Genomic DNA, 12,274 nt, shown 5'->3' with positions numbered 1-12,274 from the left:
TCAACAGGTATGAGCTTTCCTTTAGAATGTATCTACGAGTTGCTTCTTGTTGAATGTCATGATACTGTTGGTATGAGTTGAATAAACATATAGATGGATTTTATGGCATACTTCTTAGTGGTCGCCTGGGTTTTGCTTTCATTTCAAAAAAACAACATATAGGGTTTTCTCATTTTAACTCCAAAAATTACAAATACATGCATCTTTTACCTTCTCCTTTTATTTTTTTGAATAGCGATCTGGAGTTTTTTTTTTTTTTTTTTAAAAATGCTTATTTGTTATTTCACAAAAATTGCCATAAGGGTTTACTGTATATATGTTGTTTCTTGTCATATTTGTTGAAGATGAAGATGAAGCCACCACAAAGGTATTTGAAGCATTTTTGTTGTAACTAAAAATCACCTGCCGCCACTAAATTATTTGCTCTTGCTTTTTGAATAACATACTACAGTTTTGTGGGTGTTTTCCTGTGATCTAATTTGCAAGTTGTGTTCTTTAGAAAACTAGAATGGGTTGCTTGTGCCTGAATCCGCCATGGCTGGAAGGAACTTTGAGTTTCTGATTCAAAGCAGCCACTTATGGGTTTTATCTATCACTTCATGCTATAGATTTGCTGGCTTCCGTGGAAAATGTTGAAGTCATTACATTATAAACACCCAAATGGGGTTTCCTGTGCATAAATTCATTGCTCATTTTGATTTTTCTAAGGTTATGATATTTCTTTTAGCTGCCATAATGTCTGGATCACTTTGTTCTATTCTATGATGCACTTGATTCGGCTATATAGCTAAATGAAAGTAGATGTGACCTTCTACAGCTCTTCTTGACCATAAAATGTCTTTCAACATGTATTAAACATTTTCCAATAACTCTGCATTTGTTGTTAAAGAGCCTTGCAAAGAGGGGGGAAAAAAACTTGCAATTTCAGCTGCACCCTGAGTATCTGCTTTCTCCCATGCTTGAGAAAGTTGCATTAATATTTATCCAAACTTCACACCACACTCTTGATTCACAGGACCACTTGCAAGGTCAAAAGCTACATCTAAGGATTCATTGCTCAGAATTTTAATTGATATTCGAAAGATGATATCAGTTGTAACAATTATTGACAACCCCACACTTTACTGTAGCTCTCTGATTGTTTAGTAGTTGGACTATTGAGAATGTCAATAACTTGCCAAGATTGTCAAGAAATATAGTAGTTATCTTTTGTGAATTCTCAGTAGTTGTATTGAAATCTATGTCATGGCAGTCTGTTGTATGTATTTGATTGAATGCTTTTGTCTTTGTCCAATTGCTTTTTAATATCATTGTGAACCCGTTATATTGTTGTTTCATTTACGTGACATTGATAAGACATCTTCACATCATTTTTCGATCTGCCTGTAGTGCAAAAACTACTTCTTGCTAGACTTTGTGAATTCTATATCATTTTGCTTGCTGAATATAGCGCATATCATTAAAATATGGTACCTATTTGCTGAAAGTCTTCATTTATACATATTTTTTGACACTGTTGATTCTTGTGAATTAACCCCTGGAATGTTATTTTGGCTCCTTGTTGCTGATGCTGGAACTTGTATATTTCCATGTTAGTAAGAGGGCAGAGCATCACTTGAACTGAATGAAGGTCTGTTTTAAACTGATACTATACCATCTTTGACTCATGTTTGATCATTGTAATAGAACTAAATTGCTCCTTTTCTTTGATACTGCTCAACTACAACTAAAATTTGTTGGAAATTTGAATGCTCAGTTTTGTATATTTATTAGTAATCCATTTTCCAATAGATAACTAATTCTCTTCGTTGCACCAATATTATAGATAATTTCTTTTATTGTCTTCTTGGTTTGTAAATTGTTACAAGAAACTTTAGATGCTGAGAGTCATCCAAATACTCACTGTCTCTACATGTTGAAATGATGTTCTCCTGACTATTAGGATACTCTGATTCCATGTGATATTTAGGCTATCCTTCATGAGGTTCGAGCACGGGCTCATGACACTTCATAAATGATTTTATTTCTCTGAACACTAGATTTTAATATCACTGGTTACTTTTCTATTATGATGGAAATGCATCAACAGATGGAATATGTAGTCGTAGAGATAGGTAGTCATTGCTTAGATCCTTCAAGATCTAACATTAGTTGCTTTTATGTTTTTTTCAAATGCTAGAGATCATGGAGCTAGGAGTTGGATGAGTGCACTAGGAAAAGAGTCCATAACCAATCAAAACAACAGGCAATGAATGGTTATCTCTATTCCTATTTCTTTCGTGCACATGCTTCTCTGTTCATGCATTTCCTTATGAAAGCAATCTAGCTAGTTATACTCATGGCTTGTGTGAGATCTTCTCTATTCAGCATATTAATTCATTTCATACTTTGTAAAAAATGAAAATTGTACATATCAGTTGATGATCTATACAATGAACATTGTATCTCTTTTGCTTGTGATTTCATATATGATGGTATATAAATGAATAGAAAATGTACGTTTTCCTTTTGCAATGTTACTTTTTGTGATGTTACTTGAAGTAAAAATCATCATGCATAAAATTTAGGTAACAGATATATAAATACTTATTAAAAAAATCTACAAAGGAAATTAGAATCTTAACAAATTTAATTACCTAATTTAGAAGCAAATTTTTAAACCATGCAAATGGAATATGATACTTTTCATAATGACTTGACCAAAATCTATAAAATTGGAATATTTGTAGTGTTTTAATATCATCATCATTTTTAATATCTTTGTTAGTGCCTCCATACAGCCTGTGAGCACATATTATGTTCAAACAGAAATGCAACTTTGGAGGGTGGATGCATAACTGTAGAGATGGTGTTTGGATGTCTTTTGTCATCAATTATGCAAAAGAAGGCTCCTCGATATATGCCTAGGCCCTACAATGCATGAACTATGATTTATGATTGTAATGGTTTTTCACCATTGATTCTTATAAGATTCATATTGCTAATGACCTCTTGAAAGGAGTGTTGTCTTCAAAATTCAAACATGTAGAGGAATCAACCATTCGCCAAATGAAGAAGGTTGTGCGGTTTCACATGGATTCTCATGAATATGACCCTTGGAATAGTTGTTGAAAGCATACATGCAAAACACAAGAGCTAGGTAAAGTGCAATGATTTGTTGTTAGGTGAATGACATTTTATGGGCACAATAAACATGAAGATTTAATGATGAAACTTTTGGTGACTCATGCAAACACAATCATCATGTATAAAGTAAGATTCAGTGATTGATGGCAGAGATAAATATGTCTATCCTTTTGATACTTTTGCTTGTTATTTATTGAATTTAGAAGCATAAATGGAAGCTCTACAATTCATGAAATATGATATTTGAAATGTAATATATATCTTATTATTCTTATCTAAGGAAACATTGCCACTAGAAATATATCAATAGAGAAAATAGGGGTTTATTCATGATCCCCTTATCAAATGTACCATCTATATGCATCACAAGAGCCTTCCTTTGTACTCTTTTTATAAACACTGATAAGTGCAACAAGTATTTAGAGCAACAGGTTGCTTGAAAGGATCCATTACAACTTAATTTCAAATCAGATTTCAAGGAAACGAGTATATTTTCATAATAATAAGCATTGAAAAACATATCTATTACAAGTGGAGAAAACTACAAAATAGTCATGACATATGAATAGGTATAAATAGTAACAAAGTAGAATTATCTTGAAATGTATTTCATGAATAGTTGAGCTATTACCATAGCACATCAAGTTGAGATTATCAAAATCTTATTGCATTATGAGCCATCAAAAAAGGATTCATAAACTTCTATTTTATAAGTAAATCAAAACGTATTAAAGGGTCATTTTTCTTCATTTAAATAAAACCTTTTGGCTTTTGTTTATGATGTTGTGCAATAAAATGAAGACAAAGATATTTTAAGAGATAAACTAGTACAATATTATACTTTGTGGTCTCACATATAATTAGCAATGTGTGTGTGTGTGTGTGTGTGTGTGTGTGTGTGTGTGTGTGTGTGTGTGTGTGTGTGTGTGTGTGTGTGTTTAAAATGGTGTGTGTGTGTCTCACATATAATTAGCAATGGTGTGTGTGTGTGTGTGTGTGTGTGTGTGTGTGTGTGTGTGTGTGTGTGTGTGTGTGTGTGTGTGTTTAAAATAACATATATAGAAAAGATAACCCACTTGTGTTAAATAGTCAAATGAACATTCAAAATGTGCAGCCATAGGTTTTTAGCACACTTAGAGATTATATATGATTAAGATAATATTTAAATAGAAAAGATAAGCCATTTATGTTAAATAGTCAAATGAACATTCAAAATGTGCAACCATAGGTTTTTAGCACACTTACAATTTAAATATAGTCAAGTGAAAAAACCACCATAAAGGAGAAACATATGTGTATATGGATGCAATATAAATGAGTAAAGGATTCCCAAGTAGGGAATAATATCTTAAGAAAACATCAATCAAAAGGACAATGACAAGCAATGTCCAAAAAGAAAAAGACACTCTCATACATAGCATAAATATCTATGAATGATCACACAATAGAAGCAAAGAATTAGCAAATTAGCAAAGTAAATCAATGCCAATAATTATCTTCATTTGTAGGAATATTGTATTTCATTTAAAACTTTTGTATTGATATTAAGATTAAAGATACTATATATATTTTCCTAGAGAATACAAGATTCTTCATAGCTATCTTGAATCATGCTAAAATGTGCATATCTACACACATTTAACTAAAAATTAAATAAATGGCACAATGCATGTCATTCCTAAAAGAATAATAGAAAACCATTTCTCGGAATTCCATCGTCTATACATACCCTTTTTTTTTAGCAACTATTTGAAGCCCCAGTATATTGTGGTTGATTTCACTTTGGTTGAAACATATCTTTTTCCTACTACCCTAGTGGGGGGTATTGCATCAAGAGACTCTCATGTTCAATTTTGAAACTACCTAGGAATTTCAATTTGATAATCAAAGGTATGTATATAAAAATTTCTCGACAATGGTTCTAATTTTGTAAGTGCTTAGTAATGTTAATATCTTAGAAATCAATATAGATTCATTTCTTTTTTGAGGAATGTTATTAGAAAATCACACTATCAGACAAGGATGTACATAGTTGGTTTTGCATTGTAGCACAACTTGTATAGGGGTTATGTTGGTGTTTTAAAACTACAGGTTGCAAAAGACCAGTACGAAGGATATAGAATGAAGCAAGATGCATAGAGGTTAGCTATTTCCCATATTCAGCATTAAATCATTTAGATCAGGGATTTGGAAAGTTTATCCAATGATATTCTTTTATAAAAAAAATTCTCTTATAAAAAAAAAAAGTCAGAAAACTTAATTTTAATCAACTTGTTGATTTACAATGTCTTACTGTAATTTGAAGAAAGTTTTCACAATAAGGGAATGACCGACAATTTAGTTCTTTATTACAAGAATGGAAAATTGATTGATTTAAATGTATATGTGCAACCATGTGACTATATCAATTTTCATCACAAATTTATGACCACGATCTTATCCGTTCTGATACAGAGTCAAACCAGTAACCCTTGACTAATTTAATTGACTTACAATTAAAATTATCAGTTGCTAAGCCTGAGTTCTATTCTGATGATATCCCCCATATACCTAGAAACACTATCAATTTATGCAAACATTTACTTAATTCCTTTAATTAAAAGAAACAATGAAATGATATACAACTCATTTAAGGTGTATTAAATTGAAAGAACTTTATTCATTTCAATCTCAAAATAACAAATACATAAAAATGGAGACAAAAATCAAAGACATAGACATGCATAACTTCCTCTTTCTATTAATTTTCTTTGAAAACCATACATTATTGACATAAAACTCCAAATTAACCATATAGTTATTTTGTTTATTTGAAATAAAGAGAGATTTACTTTTAAGATTCACATTGATCATGGAAATCGACAAGTTCACTTTATGCATGCGAATAAGTTTGGTGTCTTCTATAATTGTGTGTCATATACCATCACATATTCCCTACTATTTCAACTTAAATTTGATGAAATTCCGCAACACACGCCCAATCTAATTTCGTGACCTCTATCATCCAAAGGAAAATACGTAGTTTGATCAATGGGAGCTTTACCTACTCAACACCTTCCCGTGATAGCATTTTCCCAATTGGCAAGGATTAATCTAGTAGGAAACGGTGACAACATATTTGACATTTTATTGACCATGTAATAATAGGAACTTAATATACTGTAGGAGGTAGGGTACTAACTAAAAAGTAACATAACATTATTTATTTAGATAATTCTAACATTAAAATAGTTAGATAGTAGACACAATTTTCATAACAAATTTATTCTCATGTCGTTAAATTCATCACACTATAAGGATTCATTCTTGAGATTTACCTCCTAAAGAATTAGTCACATTGAGGAATGCATAATTCGTACTGGTTACTTCTCTGAACAACAAAAATCTTGAATCTGGTTGATCTCCCCATCTTGTGTAACCCTCGTACAAGGAACAACTCAAAGGTGAGTACATGAGCTCGCAGTCCCTAGCCTTATATGAAACACACTGAATTGTACTTGACTAAAATCTACCAATTATTTCTTTACTATTGGAAGGGCGATAATTCTCAATCACATAACTCTTGACAAGATCATTTATACCTTATCTCTTCACCAAACTCCAAACTTATATATATGATTAAAATAATGTTTATAGAAAAAATAACCCACACATGTTAAATAATCAAATGAACATTCAAAATGTGCAGCCATAGGTTTTTAGCACACTTAGAGATTATATATGATTAAGATAATATTTATAGAAAAGATAACCCATTTATGTTAAATAGTCAAATGAACATTCAAAATGTGCATCCATAGGTTTTTAGCACACTTACAGATTAAATATACTCAAGTGGAAAAACCACCATAAAGGAGAGACATGTGTGTATATGGATGCAATATAAATGAGTAAAGGATTCCCAAGTAGGGAATAATATCTTAAACAAACATCAATCAAAAGGACAATGACAAACAATGTCCATGAAGAAAAAGACACTCTCATACATAGCATAAATATCTATGAATGATCACACAATAGAAGCAAAGAATTAGTAAATTAGCGAAGTACATCAATGCCAATAATTATCTTCATCTATAGGAATATTGTATTTCATTTTAAACTTTTGTATTGATATTAAGATTAAAGATACTATATATATTTTCCTAGAGAATACAAGATTCTTCATATCTATCTTGAATCATGCTGAAATGGGCATATCTGCACAAATTTAACTAAAAATTAAATAAATGGCACAATGTATGTCATTCCTAAAAGAATAATAGAAAACAATTTCTTGGAATTTCATCATCTATACATACCGTTATTTTTAGCAACTATTTGAAGCCCCAATATATTGTGGTTGATTTCACTTTGGTTGAAACATATGTTTTTCCTACTACCTTGGTGGGGGGTATTGTATCAAGAGAATCTCGTGTTCAATTTTGAATCTACCTAGGAATTCCAATTTGATAATCAAAGGTATTGTATATAAAAATTTCTTGACGATGGTTCTAATTTTGTAAGTGCTTAGTAATGTTAATATCATAGAAATCAATGTAGATTCATTGCTTGCTGAGGAATGGTACTAAAAAATCACACTATCAGACAAGGACTATGTACGTAATTGGTTCTACATTGTAGCAGAACTTGTATAGGGGTTATGTTGGTGATTTAAAACTACAGGTTGCAAAAGACCGGTACAGAGGATACAAAATGAAGCAAGATGCCTAGGGGTTAGCTATTTCCCATATTCAACATTAAATCATTCATATCAGGGATTTGGAAAGTTTATCCAATGATATTCTTTTATAAAATATTTCCTTATAGAAAAAAATGGTCAGAAAACTTCCTGAATTTTAATCAACTTGTTGATTTACAACATCTTAGTGTAATTTAAAGAAAGTTTTCACAATAAGGGAATAACCAACAATTTAGCTCTTTATTACAGGAACGAAAAATTGATTGATTTAAATGTATATTGTGCAACCACATGACTATATTTATTTTCATCACAAATTTATGACCAGTACCTTATCCATTGTTATATAGAGTCAAACTAGTAACCCTTGACTAATTTAATTGAATTACAATTAAAATTATTAGTTGTTAAGCCTGAGTTCTATTTCGGTGATATCCCTCCCATGTACCTAGAAACCCTATAAATTCATGGAAGTATTTACTTAATTCATTTAATCAAAAGAAATAATGAAATGATATACAACTCATCCAAGGTGTATTAAATTGAAAGAACTTTATTCATTTCAATCTCAAAATAATATGTACATAAAAATGGAGACAAAAATCAGAGACATAGATATGGAGAACTTCCTCTTTGTATTAATTTTGTTTGAAAACCATACATTATTGACATAAAACCCCAAAGTAATCATATGGTCAAATTTTAGTTTTTAGGGTTTTCCCCTCTCCGTTGTAAATAACCACCCCATTTTGCAATTTTGGCTTCCTTTATTTCTACTTTGTTTAATTAGTTGTTTCCCTCCAATAAAGTTGCATCATATTTGAACCACCTCCTTTCCTTGAGTCAATCCATATTGTGAAAATGTCAAGAAATAAAGACCCTACTAAATTGATTGATAACATCCTATCCTCATCTAGTTGCAATGTACAAAGTTTCCAGATTCAAATTTATACAATTTAATTATATTTCTAAGAGACATATGTAAAAATATAATGAAAGTATAGTGAAAGGAGAATAAAAGTTGAAGTAATACACAGACAAATCAGAGATTTTGGAGTGTGATGAGTGCACAGGGATATGGATGTGCAAGCTTTAGAGTTTATCTTTTGCATTATATTCTCAAAGGTTAGGGTTTTCAAATTTTGTTTTTAGTGGGCAGTCTATATGGTGGAGTTAAATTTATCTTTTTGGAGTTGGTCAATATGTGGACTCTTTATTTGTAACGGCCTTTTTTAATATTTTCCACTTGTAAGAGTTCGGATCCTGCATGAGATTAGATGGAAGGACAAATCATAGTCAAAAGTATAGTATTGGGAAAAAGGAGTATTTGTATTGGTTGGACACTTAGAGCCTTTTGTATTAAATCAAGAGTTAGATTTCACCTAAAGTTGGTAACTATCTCGCCTCTTCATTTGACAGTATATGACAGTGGGCCAAAGAGAAAATATGGAGCAACTATGCCTTCTTTATCATGTATTTCTAACTACAATCTACATAGACTTAAAGAAAATTTGGATGTGGTGGTGACAATATGTCATTAAAGTGCAATGTGGATTCTATTAATCTTTCAAATTAAATTGGTCATTTCAGATGTGCAAACAATATCTTTGAAGAAAGCCTTTTTGTTGAAGCACACATGATTGTACACATGGCTAAGGTGATATGATCAATAATATAATTATTACATCCAAAAAATAGAGATGTCCTAGGCATATGGAAGTGCACCACATGTTCAAAGGATTAATCCTTCTATTAGCTGATTGTGATAACAATGGACATTGCTTGAGACTTCGCTAAGGGCCTGTTTGGTTGTTGGAATATAAATTAAACATTAGCATTTGGAATGCTAGCTTTGGGATTCTGGAATATAAATTATGAGTATGGAATTTAATTTGGCACTATTTGGTTGACCAAGAATTCATTGTGAGAATACAAATTTCCTCTATATGGTTGCACATTGTGGAATTGGAATACTAGCCAAAGTAACATGCAAAATATTATCATCCAGTTGTAGCTTTGGATGTAGGAAGGTCCTATATTCAAATGGCGAAAATATTTCCCTCAACACAAGTGTTCCATATCTTTTGAAAACGACAATCCATTTGGTCAATAGGGTGCACAATTGACACTATACATGTTTTGATGCCACATTGACAATGCCTCCTCTAAAATTTCATTCTCAACCAAAGTCAATATAGTGCCCCATAAATATCAAAATAGCTCCTTTAAATGTTACTCATAAATAATAAGAATTTGCAAAATCCATGAATGTGTCACAACTTTGATATCGATTTCATTTATGTGGTAGTTGCAATTTTGTGCCTATTCAATGTGAAAATTCAACATACCACCCTGCCATACACTTCTAAATTATGACCACGATAAAATAGAATGTTGTAGAAAATTATTCTACCAAGAAAATGGCATGACTTTTACATATATGTGCTTGTTGCAACCCATATACCCTATCTTGAGTCTTTCTCAGAATACAAACTCTACATAAGATTATGTGTAAAAAAAATGCCAGTGTATGCTTGGGAAATGCTATTTTAACATGTCTTATTGAATGCATCTTGGTGATTATGACTTTTGCAAAAATGTATTATGGTGTTCCCATGATATATAATAAATATAGATATATACGGCTTTGAATAGAAGAATATTTTTTCTTTGTATATACAGGTTTCTAAATACAGTGTGCAATTCAAATAAAAAATGGTGAACTGTAATATCTAAACAAACTGCAAGCAAAATATGTTGTGATCCATGACCAAATTTGTAATGTTCCTGTTATAAAATAAATCATTAATCAAACTATTGTTAATGGGCTGATTGATCTAATATATCTTGGACCCATTTTTTGTTTTGTTTCTGGAGTTTTTGTTGTCATTGACTATCTTTGTACACCCTCAGAAAATTTTCCCTGATGGGTATTTAAGCATGGCATGTCGGTAGTCATTAGATATGTAATTTGGATTATTTTCTCTATGCTGCAAATTCCAGTTGGGATTCTCTATGGTTTTCCATTTGGGAAGTGAAAGATCTTCCCTACTTGACTCTCCAATTTCGGTGGGATTCAACCCTCACCCTATTGCATCTTTGTATTGCTTGGCTCGGATCTGGAAAATCAGAGCATTATTTATACATGGAAATAGCATTACTATTTGGTAACAAGTGTGTATCTTTTCAGACTCTAGCTTCTGCAAATTATTCATGTCTAATATATGTTATTTTGCATTCTAAGCAATATTGCCAAATCCCTTGCATCACCCCTACTCCTGTACACCCTCCTATACCATTGTACAAACACATTGGCCTCCACTTCAGCACCCAACCATCATTGTATGGCTTACAACATATATCGTATGACTTCCTATACCTCTATATGGCCAACTCCCATAGTTGCTCCCACACACCATATGACCATTTTGTAAGGTCATCCCCTTGTCTCCACAATATGGCCTAGATACTATATGACCTTTGCAATTCCTCTTCCCTCCACCACACTGTCACAGCCCTGTTACCATACACCATTCTCACTTCTCTACAGCAACAACATAGACACCATACGCCCAACCCATAGGCATCATACGACCCATCTACACCAATATTATTGTTGTGTATGGTGATAATTCTCAATCACATAACTCTTGACAAAATCATTTATACCTTATCTCTTCACCAAACTCCAAACCTATCTTGTTATTGAATCTTCCACCATTTACTACCTCTAGTCTAGAATGCATGATCATACTATATGTCTATCCTTTTGATACTTTAGCTTGTCATTTATTGAACTTATAAGCATAAATGGATGCTCTAAAAGTCATGAAATATGATATTTGAAATGTAACATATATCGTATTATTCTTATCTAAGGAAACATTGCCACTAGAAATATATCAATAGAGAAAATAGGTGTTTATTCATGATCCCCTTATCAAATGTATCATATTTATGCATCACAAGAGCCTTCTTTTGTACACTTTTTATAATCATTTATAGGTGCAACAAGTATTTAGAGCAACAAGTTATTGGAAAGGATCCATTACAATTTAATTCCAAATTAGATCTCAAGTAAACAAGTATATTTGCATAATAATAAGCATTGAAAAACATATCTATTACAAGTGGAGACAACTACAAAGTAGTCATGACATATGAATAGGTGTAAATAGTAAAAAACTAGAATTATCTTGAAATGTATTTCATTAATAGTTGAGCTATTATCATAGCACATAAAGTTGAGATTATCAAAATCCTATTGCATTATGAGCCATCAAAAAAGGATTCATAAAATTCTACCTAATATGTGAATCAAAACCTATTAAAGGGTCATTTTTCTTCATTTATATAAAACCTTTTGACTTTTGTTTATGATGTTGTGGAATAAAATGAAGACAAAGAAGATTTAATGGATAAACTAGTACAATGTGATACTTTGTGGTCTCACATATAATTAGCAAT

This window comes from Cupressus sempervirens, chromosome 11 (assembly GCF_028749045.1).
Source record: "Cupressus sempervirens isolate cs-2001-9-10 chromosome 11, ASM2874904v1, whole genome shotgun sequence".
NCBI classification, from domain to species: Eukaryota; Viridiplantae; Streptophyta; class Pinopsida; order Cupressales; family Cupressaceae; genus Cupressus; species Cupressus sempervirens.
This window is presented reverse-complemented; position numbering follows the sequence as displayed.